We start from the raw sequence: 25,004 nt of genomic DNA on the forward strand, positions 1-25,004 counted from the left end.
GGGGGATATGGGGGAGGGGGGGATATGGGGGAGGGGGGATATGGGGGAGGGGGGATATGGGGGAGGGGGGATATGGGGGACGGGGGATATGGGGGAGGGGGGATATGGGGGAGGGGGGATATGGGGGAGGGGGATATGGGGGAGGGGGGATATGGGGGATATGGGGGAGGGGGGATTATGGGGGAGGGGGGATATGGGGGAGGGGGGATATGGGGGAGGGGGGGGATATGGGGAGGGGGGGATATGGGGGGGAGGCTCACCCTGCCTGCTCTGACGAGGTCGTTCACCTTCTTGTGGCACTGGGTGCCTGTCCGTGGTGTCAGGGCCACAGCGGTGACGGCCTCTGCCACTTCCTCCACAGACGCCGGCTGTGGCGTGGGGCAACTCTGCGGCCGTGCCCGGGATACAGGGCGTCCCTCCTCTGCTCCACCGCGCCCAGGGGCGCCTCCACATCGCGTGACTCAAACCTCGGGGCTGAGCGACGGCCAGCCATCCAGTCGGGTGTTGCGGTCGGGTGGTTCTGGTCGGGTGGGGGGGAGCTGCGCGGCCTTATGAGCCGTCATGCCGTGCAGCGCGTATGACGCTGCACGGCGGTGAACCACTGCGCAAGCGCGGATCCCGTTACGTCGCTGCTAGCCCATTTCGGGCCGGAGACTATCGTCCCATTTTTATGACGTGACGCAAGTGGGATTTGCGCCGTTCTTTGCGCCGATCGGCGGACTTTCCGCGATAACGGAGAATTTCGCCCCTCGTTTGTACCCTCGTGGCTGCAAAAAATCCTGCATCACTATTTTGTGCAGGAGCTGGGAGTTCACCCCAGCATCCTGGCCAATGTTTATTCCCGAAACATCATCATAAAAACAGATTTTCTACTCCTCATAACATTGCTGTTTGTGGGAGCTTGCTGTCCACAAATTGTGACTGCACTTAAAAACTTCACGGTCATCAAAGCGCTTTGGATTGTCATGGAAAGTGCATGGGAGGGGTGGAGAGACTTGCTGGTGAAGCAAAAAAAAGGAGCAGCGCAAGGTAAGCTCCCCAGGGTGCCAACTCTCTCTCTCTCCTGGGTACAGGGTGCATGGGAAGGGGAGGAGTAAGTGGCATGGGCTGGCACTGGGTGGGTGGAATGGGAGGCTGACAAAACAGCCATGGGCTGAGGGGACAGAAATGGGGTTGCTCTGTGAGGGCCGAAAATGACGGGAGAGGGAAACAAATGAGGGAATCAAGTGTCGCAAAATCACAGGGACAATTATTTGATAGAATAATCATAAATCCTGTACGTAAAGAGTCCTGTTTAATAAAGATACTAATTTAATTGCAAAGCTTTTGTGAGTCCATGCTTGCGGTGGGGGGCCAGTTCAGATCAGTTGGCTAGCCAGTTGGTCCATGAAGCAGATCAAGGCCAACAGCGTGGGTCCAATTCCCATACTGGCTGAGATTATTCATAAAGGCCTCGCCTTCTCAACCTTGCCCCTAGCCTGAGGTGTGGTGATCCTCAGGTTAATCACCACCAGTCAGATCTCCCCCTCAAAGGGGAAAGCAGCTTATGATCATCTGGGACTATGGCAATATTATTTTAATGTGAGAGAGCAGATCCAGAGAGATATGGGCGGGATTCTCCGACCCCCTGCCGGGCTGGAGAATCGCCGGGGGGGAGGGTGGCTTAAATCCCGCCCCGCCGCCCCGCCGTCGGCTGCCACATTCTCCGTGTCGGTTTTTCGGCGGGGGCGGGAAACCCGTCGCGCTGGTCAGGGGGCCGTTGGCAGTGCCCCCCCCCCCCGGCGATTCTCCGCTCCGCGATGGGCCGAGGGGCCGCCCGTTTTCAGCCAGTCCCGCCGGCGTAAATCAAACAAGGTCCTTACCGGCGGGACCTGGCTCTGCGGGTGGCCTGCAGAGTCCTCGGGGGGCGTGGGGGGATCTGGCCCCGGGGGAGGCCCCCACGGTGGCCTGGCCCACGATCGGGGCCCACCGATCTGCGGGCGGGCCTGTGCCGTGGGGACATTCTTTCCCACCGCGCCGGCCGCTGTAACGGTCCGCCGTGGCCGGTGCGGAGAAGAAAACCCCCTGCGCAGGCACTGTGATCATGCAGAACACGCTGGCACTCCCGTGCATGCACCAACTCGCGCCATCCGGCAGACGCTCTTCGGCGTCGGTTGGCGCCGCGCCAACCCCGCCGCCGCCGGCCTAGCCCCTGCAGGCGTGGAGGATTCCACACCTTCCGGGCGGTCCGACGCTGGAGTGGTTCACGCCACTCCTCGCCACCGGCACGGCCTGCCCGCTGGATAGCGGAAAATCCCAGCAAAGGTGCAGATCCCGACAGAACAATTTAAGACAGTTATGGAGTCAATTTCTGATAGATTATGGCGGGGGGGAAATCATTTACAAATAACTTACATTTATGTAGAGATGATGGCGTAGTGGTAATGCCGCTATATTAGTAATCTAGAGGTCCAGGCAAATTTTCTGGGGGACATAGGTTCAAATGTCAACTGGTGGAATTTAAATTCAAATAATAAATCTAGAATGTAAAACTAGCTTCAGTAATGGTGACAGCAAACACATGGGTGCGATGCTACCGCCCCCCCTCCCCCCCCTCCCATTGCACCTGGCCACCTTTTCCAGGAACAACAGGTGTCCTTGCATTAACCCTTTAAGGGACAGTGAACAGCAGCGGGAGGTGGTGCGCCGTTCACTGACCCCAGGATACTCTGTTCCCGCTGCTGTCATTGGGATTTCCCATTGATGCTACCCCACGTTGCCAGGGAAACCACGGGTGAGGGAGCGCTGCCGGCGGAATGTGTGAATTCCACTGTTAGCGAATGGCCGGAGAATTCCAGCCAGTGTTTTCTAAAAACACAAGGGCCGGGGATTCTCCGCAGGCGGGATTCTCTGTTATGCCAGCGCCCGGGGGTTTCCCGACGGTGGTGTGGGGCTGTCCCACAATGGGAAACCCCGTTGACCGGCTGGCGTAACGGAGAATCCCGCCGGCCGGTCGGAGCAGAAATGTGGCACGGCGGGGGCGGAGAATCCTGCCCAAGTTCTCCCAGAATGTCCTAAGTCCTTGTAGATGAAGCATTTTCTGTGATTAAAACGTTTATCGCACTGCTGGCAGGATGCTTTTATTTAACTTTTATAAATAGTGGTAAATAGTCTTATTTTCTTGCCTGTTGCTCAAAAGGCAGTGTAAAAATGTATTGTGTGAAAGAACAGATTGTAAGGCAATGAAAGGGGAGACTGAATGTACTCTTTAAAATCTTTTAATTCTAAAGTATAAAAGTACTGAACATCACCAATAAAGTTTACTTTTTTTAAGTGCAGCTCAAAATATTTCCAAGTGACCATTGATAGATTAAGTTGATAACACCCGTGTAGCTTCCTGTTCTCACTGGCCAGGGCCACCCCTGAATTGTCAGGAATTTTTGAGGTCCAGGGAGGTGGCTGAGCTGTCAGGTTTTTGGAAACCTCCTGGCCAGCTATCACCCATTCACTGTTCTGACCACATAATGCACATTGTCACAATGGACAGGAAATTGTGACTGGGTGAAGACCTACCTGCAACTTTAGCACTTCAGCAGCGAATCACCGACGTAGCAAACTGTTTAAAGAAGATCAGGGGAGAAATTCTCCGTTATCGGCGGAAAGTCCGCCGATCGGCGCAAAAAACGGCGCAAATCCGACAAAATCCGATTTTTGCGTCACGTCGGAAAAATGGGTCGAAAGTCTCCGGCCCGAAATGGGCTAGCAGCGACGTAACGGGATCCGCGCTTGCGCAGTGGTTCACGCCGTGCAGCGTCATACGCGTCGCACGGCGTGACGGCTCATAAGGCCGCGCTGCTCCCCCCACCGGACCGGAACACCCCGACCGGAACACCCGACTGGATGGCTGGCCGCCGCTCAGCCCGAGGTTCGAGTCACGGGATGTGGAGGCGCTCCTGGACGCGGTGGAGCAGAGGAGGGACGCCCTGTATCCCGGGCACGGCCGCAGAGTTGCCCCACGCCACAGCCGGCGTCTGTGGAGGGAAGTGGCAGAGGCCGTCACCGCTGCGGCCCTGACACCACGGACAGGCACCCAGTGCCACAAGAAGTTGAACGACCTCGTCAGAGCAGGCAGGGTGAGCCTCCCCCATATCCCCCCCTCCCCCATATCCCCCTCCCCCATATCCCCCCTCCCCATATCCCCCCTCCCCCATATCCCCCACTCCCCCATATCCCCCATATCCCCCCTCCCCCATATCCCCCATATCCCCCACCCCCATATCCCCCATATCCCCCCTCCCTCATATCCCCCATATCCCCCCTCCCCCATATCCCCCATATCCCCATATCCCCATATACCCCCTCCCCCATATCCCCCCTCCCCCATATCCCCCATATCCCCCATATCCCCCCTCCCCCATATCCCCCTCCCCCATATCCCCATATCCCCAAGTGAATCCAGCCCTAACCTTAACCTCTGCAATGCACGCGCAACCGATGGCGTGCATTCATATACCTGCCTAACAGTGTTGCCTTTTACCCCTGCCACCCCCCCCCACCCCCCCGCCACAGGATAAGCGCGCACACAACAATAGGGAGCATGTGAGGACTGGAGGAGGCCCGGCTGATGAGAGGCCACTGACCGAACACGAGGAAAGGGCCCTGGAACTGGCTGGCGGACCTGAGGACCGGGAGGTTGCTGATGCAGAGGTCGGGGGCGTAGTAGCAAGTGAGCCACCGACAGGCCCGTCCCCCATATCCCCCCTCCCCTATATCCCCCTCCCCCATATCACCCTGATCACTGCCTGATGTCTAACCATGCATGCTTCATTGTGTATCGCAGGACCAAACGTCCAGGCACCCATCCCGCAGATGCAGACCGCCCGCAGGATGCCCCTCGGAGGCCACGGGAGACGGAGAGACCCGGACCCTCCAGCATGCGACGCCCGCAGGATGCCCCTCGGAGGCCACGGGAGACGGAGAGACCCGGACCCTCCAGCATGCGACGCCCGCAGGATGCCCCTCGCACACCACGGGAGACGGAGAGGACCCGCACCCTCCAGCATGCGACGCGCGGAGGATGCCCCTCGCACACCACGGGAGACGGAGAGACCCGCACACTCCAGCATGCGACGCCCCGCAGGATACCCCTCGCACACCACGGTGGACGGAGAGACCTGGAGCAACAGGGAGACGACACCCCCCGTCACGTGCGGGAGCGACCACCCAGCGACGAGGGGGGCAGCCACAGGCCCCCGTCACATCCGAGCCAGGACACCACTACTCAGGACACCACTACCCAGGACACCACTACCCAGGACACCACTACCCAGGACACCACTACCCGGGACACCACTACCCGGGACACCACTACCCGGGACACCACTACCCGGGACACCACTGCCCAGGACACCCCTACCCGGGACAGCACAACCCGGGACAGCACTACCCAGGAAGACGAAATACCGGACAGTGACTCAGAGTGGATGGGTGGAGACGAACCCCCACCCCAAAGTGCCATGGACTCAGAGTGGGACGAAGAGCACGACACAACGCCACTGCTGTCACCAACACCCTCCACCATCGCAGAAACACTCACCTCGGTTGGGCACTTTAGTGATGAGGCGTCTGGTACACTCACTGGTGCGCACAACACAGCCGTCCCGGTACAGCAGGTGGAGGTAGGAGCAGCAGAGGGGCCGGGCGGTCGGAGGGCAGCACAGCCCAAGCGAACATCTGCCGCCCAGATGGATCCCGGGTTCCTGGAGTTACCACACCCACACATAGATCCGATGCAACCACCGACCCGGAGACGAGCGAAAAGGGTGACGGGCGGCTTGCGGCGGCTGCAGTCGCAGGTGGAGGAGTCCACCCGTGTCCAGGAGCTGGGAGTGGTGCCGGTCATGCGTGCCACCCAAGCTGACACCACATGGGTGGCGTCCGCGGTGGAGGCAATGGGTGCGACGGTGTCAGACATGGGGAACGGTTTGCGAGACCTGGGGCTTTCCGTGCAGGCGGTGTCTGTGGCCCAGGAAATGGCTGCCCTCTCACAGGAGGCCATGAGCCAGTGCCAGCGCCAGATGGCAGAGGCGCTCAATGCCATAGCCCAGTCTCTGCAGGCCATGGCCCAGTCTCAGCAGGCCATGGCCCAGTCTCAGCAGGCCATGGCCCAGTCTCAGCAGGCCATGGCCCAGTGTCTGCAGGCCATCGCTGAGGGCATCGGCGCCAGTGGCCATGTGCGAGCCGGCGTCGCACTGTCACAGACAGGGTTTGCCAACCCCCTGGGCTCCATGGCTGCTAACCTGCAGACCCCTGTCGATACCAGCACGGGCCTCCAGGACTGGCAGCGCCAGATGTCGGGGGGGGCGTCGGATGCCAAGTCCGTTCGCATCCCCCACCCATGTAGAGGCCTGGGGGCCATCGGGCACCCCGAGGGAGGAGGAGGTGGTGTGGTCCGTCCCGGCTCCCCCTGTAGTGGAGGTCCCGGTACACCGCGACACCTCGGACTCCCCCCCTTCCGTCCCAGGTGCATCGGGTGGGCAACGGGCAGGACAGGCTGGCAGCTCGCCATCCCAGTCGCCCGGGCCGCAGCCTGGCCCATCTAGGCCAGGACGCCCCAGGAAACGGCCGCCAAAGGGATCCAGTGTCAGAGGGCAGGAATCACAGAAGTCCACCTCCAGTTCTGCTGTACTGTCTGGGGAACCACGTAGACGTAGTCAAAGGGCCCGTAAGGCCAAACAATTAGACACTGAGTAAGTTGGCACGGGTGCACGGCACAGATGAGTTTTAGGGGCTAGGGCACGTGCATGAACTCCTTTGGTTATTAAAGTCAATGTTACACCTACAGAAGCTGCCTTTGTGCTCTGTCCAAAGCGTGCGGGGGTGTCATGTACGTTGAGTGCAAGTGTGTGTGTGAGGGGTGGTCTTACCTCAGCCCCAGGTGAGTCTGCCCCCTTCCCCCTGGGCCGCCATCAACATCCCCCGGGCAGAGGACGGGACCGTGCGCTGCAGTGTCACAGCCGCATGCAGGGATGGTCCGGGTGGATGGTGGTACTGTGGCCATGGGTCAGACATAGTCCAACGATGTAGAGCCAGGAGCTCATCGCAGGGCGGGTTGTCATCATCCTCCATGGCCTGCGATAGACACGCGTCCACCTGCAACTGTGTGAGCCCGGCCCGTTGTGCCGCAGGTGGATCGGCAATGAGGGGGGGGGGTGGTGTGCATGTGGGTGGGGTGGGTGGGGTTGGGGAGGGGGGTGAGGGTGCTGGGTGGGTGGATGTGTGTGGGGTGTGGGTGGTCGGCTGTTGCCATGGTGTGCGGTCTGTGGCCATACTACCCGATTCCCACGCCCATCTAGTCAGTGAAGCGGGCGGCTATCAGTCTGTCCCGTGCCCGCTGGGCCAGCCGGTAACGGTGGACAGCCACCCGCCTGTGTGTAGACCGTCTGCCCTGACCATTGCACCCATCCCCCTCATCTGGGGAGGACTGCGCCTCTTCCTGCTGCTCCTCCACTCCGCCCTCCTCTGCCTGCGGCACATCGCCTCTCTGCTGGGCTATGTTGTGCTGGACGCAGCACACCACAATGATGCGGCCGACCCTATCTGACCGATACTGGAGGGCGCCCCAGGAGAGGTCCAGGCACCTGAAACGCATCTTCAGCATGCCAAAGCACCTCTCTATCACTCCCCTTGTCGCTACATGGGCATCATTGTAGCGGTTCTCCGCCTCATTGCGTGGCCTCCGTATAGGCGTCATCAGCCACGATCGCAATGGGTAGCCCCTGTCGCCCAGCAACCAGCCCCTCAGCCGGGGATGGCGTCCCTCGTACATGCCGGGGATGGATGACCGCGACAACACGTATGAGTCGTGTACACTGCCTGGGTAACGGGCGCAGACGTGCAGGATCATCATGCGGTGGTCGCAGACCACCTGTATGTTCATCGAATAGGTCCCCTTCCTATTGGTGAACACGGCCCTGTTATCTGCTGGTGGCCGCACGGCGACGTGCATCCCATCGATCGCGCCCTGGACCATGGGGAACCCGGCCACGGCAGAGAAGCCCACGGCCCGGGCATCTTGGCTGGCCCGGTCCACAGGGAAGCGGATGTAGCGGTGCGCCATGGCATATAGGGCATCTGTCACTGCCCGGATGCATCGATGTCTGCGATCTGCCGGACAGGTCCCCACTCGGTGCCTGGAATGACCCCGTTGCATAAAAGTTCAGGGTCACCGTAACCTTGACGGACACGGGGAGAGGGTGTCCCCCACCAGTGCCACGCGGTGACAGGTGTGCCAGCAGGTGGCAGATGTGTGCCACGGTTTCCCGCCTCATCCGGAGTCTCCTCCTGCATTCTCGATCTGTGAGGTCCTGGTATGACTGCCGGGCCCGGTACACACGGGGCGCCCTCGGGTGCCTCCGTTGCCGTGGGGCCGCGACGTCCTCCTCCCCCTCCTCGTCCTGTCGGTCTGGTGTCCCTCCAGCCTGGGCGGCTGCCGCCTGTCCCTCTGCGGCAGCCTGCGCCGCCTCTCTGGCACGCTCCACCTCCTCCTCCTCATCCAGGGCAACATAAACATGAGCGGCTGCCGCCACGGCGGCCAACATCGCTGGCTGATCGGAAAACATGACGGCCTGGTGTGGGGGAGGGGAACAATGACATATCATCATTGCCCATATCCCCTCCTCCCCCCAGCCAGGTGGCATGGACCGCATGGGTCCAACTGTTGGAGGCTGGCACCTGGCCAGGTGGACCAACTCACTTGCCCTCGCATCCTCCTCCCCGGCATGGACCCCCCCCCAACCTCCACCCCGGCACGGACCCCCCATCCCCCTCCCCGGCACGGACACCCCCCCCCAACCTCCACCCCGGCACGGACCCCCCATCCCCCTCCCCGGCACGGACCCCCCCCCCATCCCCTCCCTGGCACGGACCCCCCATCCCCCTCCCCGGCACGGACCCCCCACCCCCAACCTCCACCCCGGCACGGACCACCCCCCCAACCTCCACCCCGGCATGGACCCCCCATCCCCCTCCCCAGCACGGACCCCCCCCCAACCTCCACCTGGCACGGACCCCCCATCCCCCTCCCCGGCACGGACCCCCCCCCAACCTCCACCCCGGCATGGACCCCCCCCAACCTCCACCCCGGCACGGACTCCCCATCCCCCTCCCCTGCACGGACCCCCCCCCAACCTCCACCTGGCACGGACCCCCCATCCCCCTCCCCGGCACGGACCCCCCCCCAACCTCCACCCCGGCATGGACCCCCCCCAACCTCCACCCCGGCACCGACCCCCCCCCCCAACCTCCACCCCGGCACGGATCCCCCATTCCCCTCCCCGGCACGAATCCCCCCCAACCTCCACCCCGGCACGGACCCCCCCCCAACCTCCACCCCGGCACGGACCCCCCCTAACCTCCACCCCGGCACGGACCCCCCCCAACCTCCACCCCGGCACGGACCCCCCCCAACCTCCACCCCGGCACGGACCCCCCATTCCCCTCCCCGGCACGGACCCCCCCCCCAACCTCCACCCCGGCACGGACACCCCCAAACTCCACCCCGGACCATCTCCCGGCACTCCCCCGGAGCCCAGCCTACTCTAACCACCGCCCCCCCCGCCGCACACACACACACATCCCGAGACATACCTCTCCTCACGCATTCAGACTGCGGCCACGCCATCGCTTGCCCAGAGCCAAACCCCCAGGCCGTCACTCACCTCCACGCTGGAGCACAGGGTCACGCCGATGAAAAGGAGGTTTAATTTACGTCGACGTGAACGGTCATCACGTCGACGGGAGTTCGGCCCATCCGGAAGGGAGAATATCGGCAGGCCGAAAATCGGCTGCCTTGCGCAGACCCGTGACATTCTCCGACGGCAGCGGCGCCATTAACGCCCTGCCGACTTTTCTCCCTTCGGAGACTTCGACAACCGGCGGGGGCGGGATTCACGGCGGCCAACGGCCATTCTCCGACCCTCTGGGGGGTCGGAGAATGACGCCCCAGATTTGAGAAAAAACAAAAGACACTGACCATAAAATGGCTGCCGTGTGTCACCTGAAGGCTGACACTGTAACGTTGACTCCTGCTCTGGAAAGTCTATATGAATTGCACCGCAGACCTGTTACATGGAATTTCACACCTGGGGGTGCTAATGTCCTATTCAAACAGGGGCACTCTTAAAGGAAGGCACTAAAGGTGCAAAGTTTATGACATTGTCAGATACTCATCAGATATCCAAAACCCCTGTGGGGGATTAAATAACTCCTAGCTCCTGTTGATTTATATCTTTAATTATGTTAAAAGCTTTGAAGATGCAACGGTCAAACAATGGGATTAATTGGTCTCCAACAATGAATACAAGACATGCTAATTGGGATTCGCTTTTCCCCCTGGCAATGAACCCCAGCCCTCGAGTTTCCCAAGGGCGTGCTGTGGCTTCAATGGAAATTTCCATTGACAAGCAGCGGAAAGAGAGAATCCTGCCATCAGTGAACGGTGCACTGCTGAGAAACACGCGGCTGGGGGGCCGGAACATTCAGCCCCTATGTTGTGGCCTCAACTACTTTCTGTGGTAGCGGATTCCACAGGCTCACCACTCTCTCGGTGAAGAAATTTCTCCTCATCTCAGTCCAAAATTGTCTACCCCGTATCCTCAGGCTGGATTCTGGTTCTGGGCACCCTCACCATCGGGAACATATTTCCTGCATCTAACCCTCTTAAGTTCTGTTAGATTTGTATAGGTTTCTATGAGATCCCTCCTCATTCTTCTGAACTCCAGCGAATATAATCCTAACCGACTCAATCTCTCCTCATATGTCAGTGCCGCCATCCCAGGAATCAGTCGAGTAAACCTTTGTTGCATTCCCTCTACAGAAAGAACATCCTTCCTCAGATAAGGAGACCAAAACTGCACACAATATTGCAGGTGTGGCCTCACCAAGGCCTTGTATAATTGCAGCAAGAAATCCCTATTTCTGTACTTGAATCGTCTCGCTATGAACGGCAATGTACATTTGCCTTCTTTATCGCCTGCTGCACCTGCTTCCATACTTTCAGCGACTAGTGTATGAGTATACCCAGGTCTCGTTGCTCATTCCCCTCTGTTGTTCTTTTTTTTAAAGAAATGCTTGACCAACTGGAGATTGAAAAAGACATTTACAGTGAAAATAAATCCTAAAAACCTTTGTTGCAACTAATCGAGGGTCTGAATAAAGGGCTATCATAGAATCTCAATCATAGAATCCTTACAGTGCAGAAGTAGGCCATTCGGCCCATCAAGTCTGCACCGACCCTCCGAAAGAACACTAGTCAATCCACCTAGCCTGCATATCTTTGGACACTGAGGGGCAATTTAGCATGGCCAATCCACCTAATCCCCACATCTTTGGACATTAAGGGGAAATTTAATGTGACCAATCCACCTAACCTGCACATCTTTGCACTGGCGTTCATAACAGCACTCCTCTGCTCCTCCTCTCAGATTATTTTGAGCATTTACAGAACCTACTACCCATGAGAATTTGGATGACATTACGACTGCAATCGGAATCTATTGTCTGAATTGTTCCAGAATTGACTGGTTTTCCTATCGGCGATACATCTCATGGGTAATATTTTGTACTTAAAGAAAATAGACTTTAAATATTGTGTGGCTACTTTTCGCAGTGTTATTAGCTGCAGTCCTGTACTTGTAAGTTTTAAATCACTTATTCTTTTAAGTTGACCCAATTTTATTCCTCTTTTTTTGTCCACTGAGGCTCATTGAGATGCTTCTCAATTTCCATCCACTCTTCCTTTTCGCATCTTATTGCCTTGATCTATCTTAATCAAAATGTCATTATTACTTTGACCCAAATTATACGAAAGAGTAACTGGACATGAGCACACATCAAATTAGCAATCAGCTCAGACACTGGAATTTAGACCTAACCTCCTCAATTATACTTCCTAATTAGGCTTTAATTACCAGTCACCAGACAATGTATTATTAATCAAGTCCACTGCTTCACTAGATGTCAACATTATTGAAAAGAATGTAATGGCTCTTTCTGGTAGCGCACTTAATGACATTGAGTTATTTTTGCTTCAGATTCTGCTCAAACTGACAGGAAACTGCCAGGTCAGACATTTGGAAAAGTGGGAAGTGTGTGTGTGTGTGTTGTCTCCTGGGAAACCTATGGCTAATTGACGGATTACAAGGTAGGACGAGTGCTACTATTGACTGATCTATCCTCAGCTCCAGTAACCGTGCACTTGCAAGTACACTAGTTCTATTCCATCAGTATTCCCTCAATACTAGGCTCCTAAACAGCAACTCCCCAGTTAAATGGGTTTAACTCCAGTGTGGTTTCATTCAGAATTGCATCCTTTGAAGCAAGGTAGCAATCCTCCTAGTGAGAGGATCTTTAAGGGTAGTCAAGAGACAACAGTGTCTTCATGCATGCTAATATTAATTGCTTTTAGTTTATCTAGTTGATCAACTAGGGATGGTTCTCTATAATGTACAACACGGTGCAGTCATGGCATTTTCTAGAAAAACTGTTTGAAAGGGTTCAGGTTTTTTAAAAAATAACCTTGGACTGAACTGAGCTTAAAGACTGTTTCAAAATGCTTCCAAGCTACCAGACAGAATTGTGGAGTTCAAACTGGGTCTCCTCTTCCGAGAGGACGAAAACACAATCAGAACATTGAGTCTGCACCGATCCACTTAAGCCCTCACTTCAACCGTATCCCCTGAACCCAATAACCTCACCTAACCTTTTTGGACACTGAGGGCAATTTAGCATGGCTAATCCACCTAAACTGCCCGTGAGGAAACCCACGCAGACACTGGGAGAACTTGCAGACTCCGCACAGACAGTGACCCAGCCGGGAATCGAACCTGGGACCCTAGTGCTGTGAAGCCATATTGCTAACCACTATGCTACCGTGCTGCCCATCATTCTCAATTTAGTTGTGGTTCGGTCCCAAAGTTTATAACAATTGTTGTATCTTTGTTTGTAACTAATCTTTATTTGTGTGTATGTGTTAGTAACTCAAATTCCAGAGCAATAGTGTGAAATAAACTAACCTTTTCCCTTTTCAGGTAAAAAGACTTTTCCTCTGGATTATTTTTAATTGAATTTCTCACTTCGTGGGTAAGAACACACTCACAAAGCAATACACTGTTCACAGGCGGCTTTAGGGAAACACCTTTCATAGTGTGTGTGATAGATGTCTGTTTAGGTTGGAATTAACTCCAAGACAATATAAGTGGCGAAGGAGATTGGAACAAGGCAATTGCTGGTCAGAGAATATGTTTAAAAAAATTTAAAGTGCCCAATTTTTTTTTTTTTTCAATTCAGGAGCAATTTAGCGTGGCCAATCCACCTACCCTGCACATCTTTTTGAGTTGTGAGGGTGAGGTCCGCGCAGACACGGGAAAAATGTGCAAACTCCACACGGACAGTGACCCAGAGCCAGGGTCGAATCCAGGTCCTTGGCGCTATCAGGCAGCAGTGCTAACCACTGCATCACCGTGCTGCCCATTGGTTGCAGAACCTTGAAGCAGACAGGTCCACCAGGACAATGAGGGTAATTGACCACAGAGCCTTCCTAGTGGATGGTTCATTCACTTGAGAGGATGATTCTTACCACTGACCCACAGAGAAGCATACAAACCAATGCTGAAGAGGGTAGGGCGGCTCAAGCTAAAAGAAGCTTCCCAGTCTCTGTACAGTTGACTTTTGGGAGTTAAAATCCTGGGGTGTTCCTATACACCTAACTTTAGGAGGGCCTTGTTGTACTCAAGATGCACCAAAGCTTCAGGGTTCTACAAAAGGCAATTAGGAATTCTATACAAATGGTTATTACAAGAGTTTAAATTAGATACCATTTAAGACCGATTACATGATTGCAAACATGTAACACTCCATGGGAGTAATGGAATACAGCACAACAATAATCCTTTGGCCACATTGATGCAAAGAGGCAGTGGTGTCTAATATTCCCTTTGTCACATACGGATTAGGAGCAGGAGGCCACTCGGCCCCTCGAGCCTGCTCCGCCAATCACGGCTGGGTTGATTGTAACCTCAACTCCACATTCCTGCCGATCCCCAATGATCTTTAACCCCCTTGTTTATCAAGAATCTATCCAGCTTAGTCTTAAAAATATTCAAAGACTCTGCTTCCGACACCTTTTGAGGAAAAGAGTTTGAAAGACTCACAATCCTCTGAAAGAAAATATTTCTCATCTATAGCTCAAATGGGCAACTCCTTATTTTTAAACAGCGATCCCTGGTTCTAGATTCTCCCACAAGCGAAAACTTCCTCTCCACATCTGCCCTGTCAAGACCCATCAGGATCTTATATGTTTCAAGCAAGCCACCTCTTCCTCTTCTAAACTTCAGTGGATACAAGCCCAGCCTGTTCAACCTTTCATCATAAAACAACCCACCCATTCCAGCTATTGGTCCAGTGAACGTTCTTTGAACTGCTTCCAATGCATTTATATCCTTACTCCAATAAGGAGGCCGATATTGTATACAGTACTCCAGATATGGTCTCACCAATGCTCTGTAGAACTGAACAATAACTTCCCTACTCTTGTATTCAATTTCCCTCGCAATAAACAATAATGTTCTATTTGCTTTCCTAATTACTTATCACACCTACATTCTAACATTTTGCGATTCATTCACTCGGACTCCTAGATCCCTCTGCAATCTCGCACAATTTAAATAATATGCTTCCGTGAGAATAGATCTTTAAAAAATATTTGTTAGGGGGATATTGTGTTATTCTGTAAAGAAGACTGTAAGTGTCTGTGTGTCTAAATGATTTAATTAAGCTGGGAAAAGGTTAATAGCATTAGCTTGTCTGAAGAATTGAGATATGAAAAGAAGTGAAGGTGTTAAATGTGTGGATTGGTAATGAAACAATGATCAAGTGGTTTCATAAGTAAATAAATAAAAGGCTTTCACAGTTTGCAAAGATTCCATAAGTAAACAAGAAAAGGTTATTAAATTTTATTTGACCCCAAAAGTGGGGGAATAGGAAAGATATGAAAGAATTTGATATTTTGGAAAAGTAAAGTTCAGATGAGTGCTGAGAACACTAGAATCGGAGATGAAAGGGCAAAAAGATATTTAAGGTGAGATGTTGAGCTGATTTGGTGTTGGCTGAGTGGGGAAGATTTCCTGGAAACAGCTCTGGGTTGGGAGAAGGTGGAGTTTGAATCATCCATCCAGCCAAGCAAAGAAAGTCTTGTTCAAAAGTTTCTTGGACTTGCACAGCAGAGTGGAAGTGAGTTTGCAAGGTTGTGTGCCATGCCTTCATTAAAACTACAGCAGTTTGCCTTGGGTAATATTACTGGCTTTTGTAGTTAAACAACTAGAAGGGTGTGTTACCTGAAAGGTGTTTAGTTGAGGGTCTGACTCAGTAGGGAGTCTTCTGGGAGAAGGTTTTATACATCTAATTTTAACTGTGTAACTGAGATCATGTGTGGTTAAGTTTTCTTACTATTAATAATCCTTTTACTTTCAATTTCTAAAATCCCATAAGTGTTACTATACTTCTTGCTGCTGGGATCAGTACTTTTCTTCTCGTTTTCAGAATACAAAAAAGAAAGACATGGCCCAATAAGGCAAGATCTGCTGTGACTATAACACTTATTTTTTATTCTTTCTGCCAAAATGGGCAATATCACATTCTCCCACATTATATTCCATTTGCTAGATCTTTGCTCACTCACTTAATCTATCTATATCCATTTGTAGCCTCCTTATGTCCTCTTCACAACTTACTTTCCTACCTATCTTTGTGTCATCGGCAAATTTAGCAACATTACCTTTGGTCCATCCATCCAAGTCATTTATATAAATTGTAAAATGTTGAGGCCCAGCACTGATCCCTCTGGCACCCCACTCGTTACATCTTTTCAACCAGAAAACAATCCATTTAAGCTTACCCTCTGTTTCCTGTTAGCTAGACAATCTCCTATCCAGGACGATATGTTACCTCCTACACTATGAAATGTTATTTTCCACAACAACCTTTGATGTGGCACCTTATCAAATGCCTTCTGGAAATCTAACTCCAGTACATCCACTGGATCCCCTTTATCCATGGCATCTGCTACTTCTTCAAAGAACTGCAATAAACTGGTTAAACATGATTTCCGTTTTACAAAACCATGTTGACTCTGTCCAATCAATTTGAATTTTTCTAAGTGTCCTGCAATAACATCTGTAGTAATAGACAGATGTTAAGCTAACTGGCCTCTAGTTTCTTGCTTTCTGTCTAATTCCCTTTTTGAATACAAGTTATGTTCTCTATTTTCTAAACTAATGAAACCTTTCCCGAACAAAGGAATTTTGAAAAATAAAGCCAACACATCAACTTCCTCCTTAGCCACTTCTTTTCTGACCCTAGGATGAAGTCTATCAGGACCAGGGACTTGTCAGTCCGCAGCTCCAACAGTTTGCTCAGTACCACTTCACTGGGGTTGGAACTTTCCTGAGTTCCTCCGTCCATTTCCATTTCCTGATTTACAGCTATTTCTGGGATTTTACTTGTATCTTCCATAGTGAAAACCGATGTAAAATACCTGTTCAATTCATCTTCCATCTCCTTATTTTCCATTATCAATTCTCCAGACTCACTTTCAACAGGAACCAATGTCACTTTGTTAATCCTTTTCTTATTTAAATATCTATAGATACTCTTACTATCTGTATTTATATATCTAGATTACTCTAATTTTCCCTCATTATTAAGCTTGTAGTAATTTTTTGTTGTTTTTCATATTTTGTCCAATCTTCTGTCCTGTCACCCACCTTTTTTGTTAAGTTTGATATTATCTTTAACTTTTTTTGTGAAGCACCGATGGTGTGTCTTCCTCTTGGATTTTTCTTTCTCTTTGGAATGTACCTATTCTGTATATTCTGAAATATCCTCTTAACCATCTGCCACTTATCCATATTGACCTATCACTTCACCTAATTCATTGTAGCTAGCTCTACTTTCATGCTCCCACTTGCCTTATTTAAATTGAAAATACTAGTCTTAGACCCATGCTTCTCTCCCTCAAAGTGAATGTAAAATACCATCATATTGTGAACGCTGCTACCAAGGGGTGCCTTCACTATGAGGTCGCTAATTAATCCTATCTCATTCCAGATTCACTATAGCCTATTTTCTGGTTGGCCCCAGAACATGTTGTTCTAAGAAACTATCCCAAAAGCATTCTTTGAATTATTCCTCAAAGTTGCCTTTGCTCATTTGATTTTTCCAGTAAATATTTAAGTTAAAATTCTACATGATTGCCTTTCTGCCAAGGTTCTAATATTTCCTCCTTTATACCCTATCCTCCCACATGGTTACTGTTAAATGGCTTGTTCAACCCTCCCATAAGTTACTTCTTACCTTTACCATTTTTCATCTCGACGCAAACCGCTTCTACATCCTGGTTTCTTGAACTTAGGTCATCCCTCTCTAATGTGCTAATACCATTCTTAGTTTCAGCTTCTATCTGCAGAATGTTCATCACGCCACCCCAAATGGGAGCATCAGGGACCAGGGTTCAATTCCGGTCTCGGGTGACCGTCTGTGAGGAGATGACACGTTCTCCCCCTGTTTGCGTGGGTTCCCTCCTGGGTGCTCCTGGGTGCTCCAGAATAAAGACCCACAGTCCAAAGGGATGCAGGTTAGCTGGATTGGCCATGCTAAATTGCCCCTTAGCGTCCAAAGATGCGCAGGTTGGGTGGGTTTGCGGGGATGGGGCGGAGGGGGGGGGGGGTAGGCCTGGCTGGGGTGCTCTTTCAGAGGGTTCGTGCAGACACGATGGGCAAAATGGCCTCCTGCATTGTAGGGATTCTACGGATTCTGTGGATGTTAATTAAAGTCAACCTCTAATATGTGAAGTCAATAGCAAAGATGTCAAGACTGGTCTGAGAGCTGTGGGAATGGCTGGAACCATTCATGTTAGTATCTCAGTAATTCCACCAACAATATGAGTGGCTACATCGACAGCCATGAAATATCACATGCTATTTGAGTTAACTCAAGTGGATTGCTCTTGTGGACAAAGAGCTGCAAGTGAGGGAGTAAGTGAATTCTCTGAATTTCCCATGGTGTCAACATTACTGTACACAAGGAATAGAGACTGTCATTAAGTGGCACCTAATATCATAATAATAATAATAACCCTTTATTGTCATAAGCCTGAAGTTACTGTGAAAGGTCCCGAGTCACCACATTCTGGTGCCTGTTTTCATAAGTTGGTACGGTATAACAATAATTGGACAGAAACTTCTTATCAGAATGGCTTTAAAGAGATGGTCAATAATTGGTAGGCAAGAGCACATTTAATGGATTTAAGTATTAGTGTTTAAGATAAATTGCCACGTCCCGCTATGGGGTGCATGTTTATTAAAATCATTCTCTCTTTTTTTTAATTAAAAAAAATTTAGAGTACCCAATTCATTTCTTCCAATTCAGGGGCAATTTAGCGTGTTCAATCCACCTACCCTGCACATCTTTGGGTTGTGGGGCGAAACCCACGCAAACACGGGGAGAATGTGCAAACTCCACACGGACAGTGACCCAGAGCCAGGATCGAACTTGGGACCTCGGCGCCGTGAGACTGCAGTGTATTAAAATCATTCTCAAACTGTCTGTGTGAGGATTTCAGCAAATCTTGGCCTCACAGCAAAAAGCAGTGATGGCTGAGGGAAAATGCTGCTAACATTGCTGATTTTTCTAAAATTAGTCTACAGCCGTAAACATCATGCGCCAATGAGTCATTTAGTACAGAATAAAGAATTCCCAAGACAGCATGGTTCCAAATCTCACAAGCACAGGCCCGATGGAGCTACAATTGAGCATGTCCTGTGGCCGCCAACTCCACGGCACATTGACCTAACTTGTCCAAGACTGTGGATCTGGGGTAATTTGAGCAGGCAGTGCAAACCTGTTGAGGTGCTGTCGAAGCACCAGTCCAAACGAGATGCTGGAGAATTGGAACAGTGCCCAATAACTCCAATGGAAGGCATTAGAGATCATTAATGGGCTAACAATTAAACAGTGCTAACCTTGGATTTCCTGCAGGTGGCCATTGTTCGGAGGTCAACCACCTAAAGGATCATTTATCTTTCCTCCATGTGGCGCTTTTAAATTCTTTTAAAATCCAGTGGGGAATCCACACTGACTTTGAACAGGCATGAGTTTGACTGAAGCTGTTGGGGGCTCGCCAGAATTCTGGAGATAACCTGGGGATGTCCCATGAACAGGCCCCAAAATCTTATCCAGGCACAGGGAGAGTGAGCAAGGTGCATTGTCCCCCCTTCCAGCCCTCCTGGCAAGGAATTTGAGCTGAGGTCGTATGGGGCAAGTTCACTGCAGGACCTAATACCACCAGCCCAGCATATGCTACAGGGAGCCAAAGTGCAAAAATGTGACAATCTGCCACTGCTCTCAGTCCGTGGGTCCCATTTGAAACCCAATTTTTAAAATTAGGTGAGTGAGGTTGGTGCCTGGGTGGTCACTAGGTATAAGAACACCTCAATTCAGGATTGTGTTAAACTGTCCGTCTTGTCTATATCTGTTACTACCACCACCTCATTAATAACTTCAGTGAAAGGCTACTTCAGCAGGACAAGAGATGTCTCCATCTGTAACTGAACCTAGAGGCTCAACATGAAAGAATAAGCTGTAGAAGCCAATGTGTGCGTGTGTGTGTGTGTGTGCGAATCTGAGTGTATGAGTGTTTGTGCATCTGTCTGTGCTTGGCTCTGTGTGTGTGTGTGTGTGTGTGTGTGTGTCTTTATCCGTATGCGTGTACATCTGTGTGTGAGTTTTTGTCTGTCTGTGTGTCTGTCTGTGTGTGTATTTGTTTGTGAGTGTGTACGCACCTGTGTTTTTGTGTGTGTGTGCATGTGTCTGTATGTCTGTCTGTGTGTGTGTATGTCTGTCTGTATATGTGTGTGCACACGTGCATGCCTTCAAAAAGTATGAAGCGAAGAATTGAGTGTCCTGTGCATTGATTCACCATACACCACACAATAATTATATTCTTAAATGTTAACTTTGTTAACAATCAGATTAGATCCTCTGACTTCAATTGAACAAGGTCATTAGATTATACTTGTTAATGCTTTCTTGCAGAGGAATGGAAAGGTTGCACTGTAGTCTGTTAAACTTAATGAATAGGGGAAACCATTTCTACTTTCAGAAATGTGGTGAAGGCCATTAAACACTGAGAGAATAATTACATTTCCAGCCTGGTACAAATTGTTCAGATTCTGGATTTCCACTGTGTATACAATGGAATGAATGAGGAAAGGAAAGAAAGACTTGCATTTAGTTAGCATCTTTTGGATTACAGGTCATCTTCAATGTTTTACATCTAATGAATTACTTTGGAAATGTACCATTGTTGTGGTGTGTTTATGCAGTAAAATTAAAGAAGAATTTTAATTAATTATTCCAAATTGCACTTGTATTTACTGTGAGATGTCCAACTGTGTTGTGTAGGGGTCAGGGAATCCCCTCTCTCTGCCAGCGACGGGCATCACTGTGGGTGGGACAGGAAAATTTGGAGATTTGACTCATAGTCGCCCTCCAAATTTTCCCTAACCGACCACAACGATGTTCGTCACTAATGTGACCAGAAAATCGCAGCCCATGTTTCGAGCCTGATGATCAATTGATATATAGCCAGTCCTGAGGATAAAGCAGTAAACTTGGGGTGAATATGCAGTGAAAACAGTGAGCAATGTTTTTGGCTGAGACTATCTGGGGTTTGATTCTGCTGACTAGAAATTTCTCAGATGTAACCTGAACCAGATGCAGCCAAGGCTCACTTGAACGAGTCATAAATCAATTAAAATTACTTGTAAAAAATACAGCACAAAAGAAGCTCGACACCATTCAGGAAGAAGCATCCCGTTTGATCGACACCTATCCACCAGCTTCAATATTCATTCACTCCACCACCGACGCACATTGGAAGCCTTGTGCATCATTTACAAGATGAATTGCAGCAAGTCACCAAGGCTCCTCACACAATATGTTCCAAACCTACGACATCTACCATCTTCATGGGCAGTCCCACAGGGTCGAGGATGACTTCCTTCCACCCTGGGAGGTGGGGGTTCCCCGGTGGCTGAATAGGCCAGTCTTGGATCCGCAGACTCTGCTGCAGGTGTTTGATCAGGTGGATGGGTGGGACAATTTGGATTCTGCGCTCTCTTTCCGCTCTTTATGCTTGGCCTCTGTGTGCTCCACCCTGTGATGCTCGAGGTGATTGGCGCCTTCGTGGATGCTTCTCCCGTTTGTACGTTTGAAGGTAAGTGATTCCCACATGACGATGGGATATTGCATTTATTTAGGGAGGTTTTTAGCGTGTCCTTGTAGCGTTTCCTCTGCCCTCTTAGTGATTGTTTGCCATTGCAGAGTTTGGAGCAGAGTACTTGTTTCAGAGTCTTGTAGACAATGTGGCGCACCCATTGCAGCTGGTCAAGCGTGACCAGTGCTTCAACACTGGAGATAGTGGCCTTAGAGAGGACGCTCACGTTGTATGCCTATCCTGCCAGTGGATATGCTGGATTTTGCAGAGGCAATATTGGTGATATCTCTCCAGGGATTTGAGGTGTCTGCTGTATATTGTCCACGTTTCTGATGCATACATGAGGGCGGGGATTGCAGCTGCTACCTAAACCATGAACCTGGTGCTGGCTTTGAAGTCTCAGTCTTCAAACACTCTGGGCTAGATTCTCCATTGCCTGACACCGAAATCAGGAATGGCGATTGGGCGGAAAATGGCTCCCGACGCCAAAACCGCGGCAGGCGCAGGTTGGATGCCGGGTCACGATGCTCCGCCCCCTCCAAATCGGCGTCATCGAGGTGCGCGCCTCGCTCAGTCGCAACGCCGTTCGAATGTCATTAACGGGCCCACCCGTGATTCTCTGCCTCTGGTGGGCCGAGTTCGCGATGCCGGGAGCCACGTGTGGTCTCAGCCTGGCGTGGCGGCTACAGAGAGAAAGAGAGAGAGCTTGCAGACCGTGTCCAGCATCGCCATATCCGGCCGAGATCAGTGCCACTGGCTGGGGGGCTTCTGCCAGGGCTGGAGGGAGTGGTGGGGGGTGGCCAAAAGGTGGGCCATGAGGTTGGGGAGGGTGAGTGGGTACGCAGTCCAGCACAGCCAGTGCCATCTTCTCCGTCTCAATCGGTGGGTGCATGAGGGGTGTAGGCAAATCTCTCCATACATGAAAAACATAGGGCATACGATAGATACACGATGTAAATACATAAAAGTAGACATCGGGTGAAGCATATGGAATATAGAGCAACAACTTTAGTAAAGATGCATAGAAAGATCAGTTCAGTCCATAAGAGGGCCATTCAGGAGTCTGGTATTAGCGGGGAAGAAGCTGTTTTTGAATCTGTTGGTGCATGTTCTCAAAATTATATCTTCTACCCGATGGAAGAGGTTGGATGAGAGTATATTCCGAGTGGTAAGGAGCTTTGATTATGCTGCTCACTTTCCCAAGGTAGTGGGAGGTGTAGACAAAGTCAATGGATGGGAGGAGGGTCTGCATGATGGACTGGCTGTGTTCACGACTCTCTGTAGTTTCCTACGGTCTTGGGCTGAGCAGTTACCATACCAAGCTCCGATGAGGCCAGATAGAATGCTTCCTTCAGTGCACGTATAAAAATTAGCACGAGTCAATGTGGACATGCCGAATTTCCTTTATTTCCTGAGGAAGTATAGGTGCTGTTGTGTTTTCTTGGTCATAGCGTAGATGTGGGTGGGCCAGCACAGATTGTTGGTGATGTTTACACCTGGAAATTTGAAGTTGTCAACCATCTCCTCCTCGGTCCCACTGATGCCGAAAGGGGCTTGTACAACACTTCACTTCCAGAAGTCAATGAACAGCCCCTTAGTTTGCTGACATTGGGAAGAGATTGTTGTCATTGCACCATGCCACTAAGTTATCTGTCTCCTTCCTGTATCCTGACTCACTGTTGTTCGAGATCCGACCCACTATGGTCGTGTCATCAGCAAACTTGTTGATGGAGTTGGAGCCAAATAGGGAGTATAATTGGGGGCTAATTACACAGCCTTGTATTGAGGACTATCGCGGAGATGGCGTTGTTGTTTATCTTTACTGATTGTGGTCTGTGGGTCAGGAAGTCGAGGATCCAGTTTCAGAGGGAGGAGCCAAGTCCTAGGTTTTGGAGTTTGTATATGAGCTTGGCTGGGATTATGGTGTTGAAGGTGGAGCTGTAGTCAATGAACAGGAGTCTGATGTAAGCATTGTTGTTGTCACTGCCCTGCCATCTAGAAGGACAAGGGCAGAAAATGTATGGCAAGGCCACCACATGCAAGTTCCTCTCCAATTCACTCATCATCCTGACTTGGAAATGGCATTTCCACTGGGTCAAAATCCTGGAAATCCCTCCCTAACAGTACTGTGAGTGTACTTACACCACAAGGACTGCAGCAGTTCAAAATATCAGCTCACCACACCTTCTCAAGGGAAATTAGGGATGGACAATAAATGCTGGCCCGGCTAGTGATGCTCACATTACACAAATTAATTTTTTGAAAATAATTATTGAAAATAACATGCTGGTTTTTTTTTCAGTAGCTTGTCTGTTGTGCAAACATTAATTACTTCCGATTGTTAACCATTCGATGAATTCCCTCGGCAAATGGAAGGTCTGAAGTTGTCAGAAGAGGAAATACTTAAAAGTTACTCGTCAAATCAATAAGGTTCTTATACATAGAATATCATGTCTGTTCAATATGTAGGCTTAGTACAGGGCACCGAAAGGAGTCCACAACGAGTTGTAGAGAAAAATATTTCATTTAACATGTTAACTATTCTATATGGGCGGCACGGTAGCACAGTGGTTAGCACTGTTGCTTCACAGCACCAGGCACCCGAGTTTGATTCCCGGTTTGGGTCACTGTCTGTGCGGAGTCTGCCCGTTCTCCCTGTGTCTGCATGGGTTTCCTCCGAGTGCTCCGGTTTCCTCCCACAAGTCCTGAAAGACACGCTTGTTAGGTGAATTGGACATTCTAAATTCTCCCTTAGTGAACCCAAATAGGCACCCAATAGTAGTGTGGCGACAAGGGGATTTTCACAGTAATTTCATTGCAGTGTTAATGTAAGCCTACTTGTGACACGAATAAAGATTATTATTATTATTGCTCCAATAGTTCCCGACTGGGTCTTCTCTAGTCGGTGCCTGATTGGTCAACTCTATTTATACAAAGGCACATGAACTTTGTTAAGTGTCCCCCACCCCCTTAATGGGGGTGCTCGTATTGTGGAAGCTCCACATGGTAGAGGATCATCTTTACCCTGTAAGAACCATACGGGCTATAACAGTTGGCCATGTAACAGCACATAAATTGTAATATTTAGAATTAGACCTTGTGATGACTGGTTGTGGATTTAAATGCTCTACTACTTTAGATTTAGTTTTGTCAGCCTTTATAAAGCCAAGCATTCATTACAAACCACAGGGTTTTTATACGTTTCCCTCATTCATTCCTCATGACAACCCGCATTACATGACTATATAACTCCATGAAAGGAGAATTTAATTGACTTCGGCCTTGTCTCTGGTTTTAGCTTTCCTCGTTGTAGCCCTAACCCCATAAACAGGTACAGCTCCCTCTCTTTGCTATCTTACTGAAAGTTTCACTCTTGTTACATGTACTCACTATTCAGTCAATTCAGTAAGTTCGCCTTTGATTCAGCACCATATCGTTCCATTTAACCTCAGTTATAAAGGATGATAGATAGTCGGATGCTGTCCTCTGCAGAGCTCATTGTTTTTCCTGCACTTGCTATCGGACAATTGACGTTCCTCTGCAACAAATGAATCAGTCTGCAGTGGAATGTCTTTTAATCAGCTTCACAGAAGTGACTAAGCTGACCCTTGCATACTGCTCAGCCTGACCCAATAGCCCAATGGTGCTATAAATAGGCTTTAACTTCTCTGTTTAACAGGGAAAGGCTAGAGTT

General features: G+C 50.6%; 1 long non-coding RNA gene across 1 annotated transcript in view; it reads right to left on the reverse strand.

Moving 5' to 3' along the window:
- LOC140392367 (uncharacterized) overlaps positions 1–24,779 on the reverse strand; it is a 101,029-nt gene extending 76,250 nt beyond the window's left edge. The window contains exon 1 of the long non-coding RNA XR_011935309.1: positions 24,701–24,779. This is a non-coding gene — a long non-coding RNA (uncharacterized lncRNA). The remainder of the gene's footprint in view (positions 1–24,700) is intronic.
- Positions 24,780–25,004: the final 225 nt, after the last annotated feature.

The sequence above is a fragment of the Scyliorhinus torazame genome, chromosome 16 (assembly GCF_047496885.1).
Source record: "Scyliorhinus torazame isolate Kashiwa2021f chromosome 16, sScyTor2.1, whole genome shotgun sequence".
Lineage (NCBI taxonomy): Eukaryota > Metazoa > Chordata > Chondrichthyes > Carcharhiniformes > Scyliorhinidae > Scyliorhinus > Scyliorhinus torazame.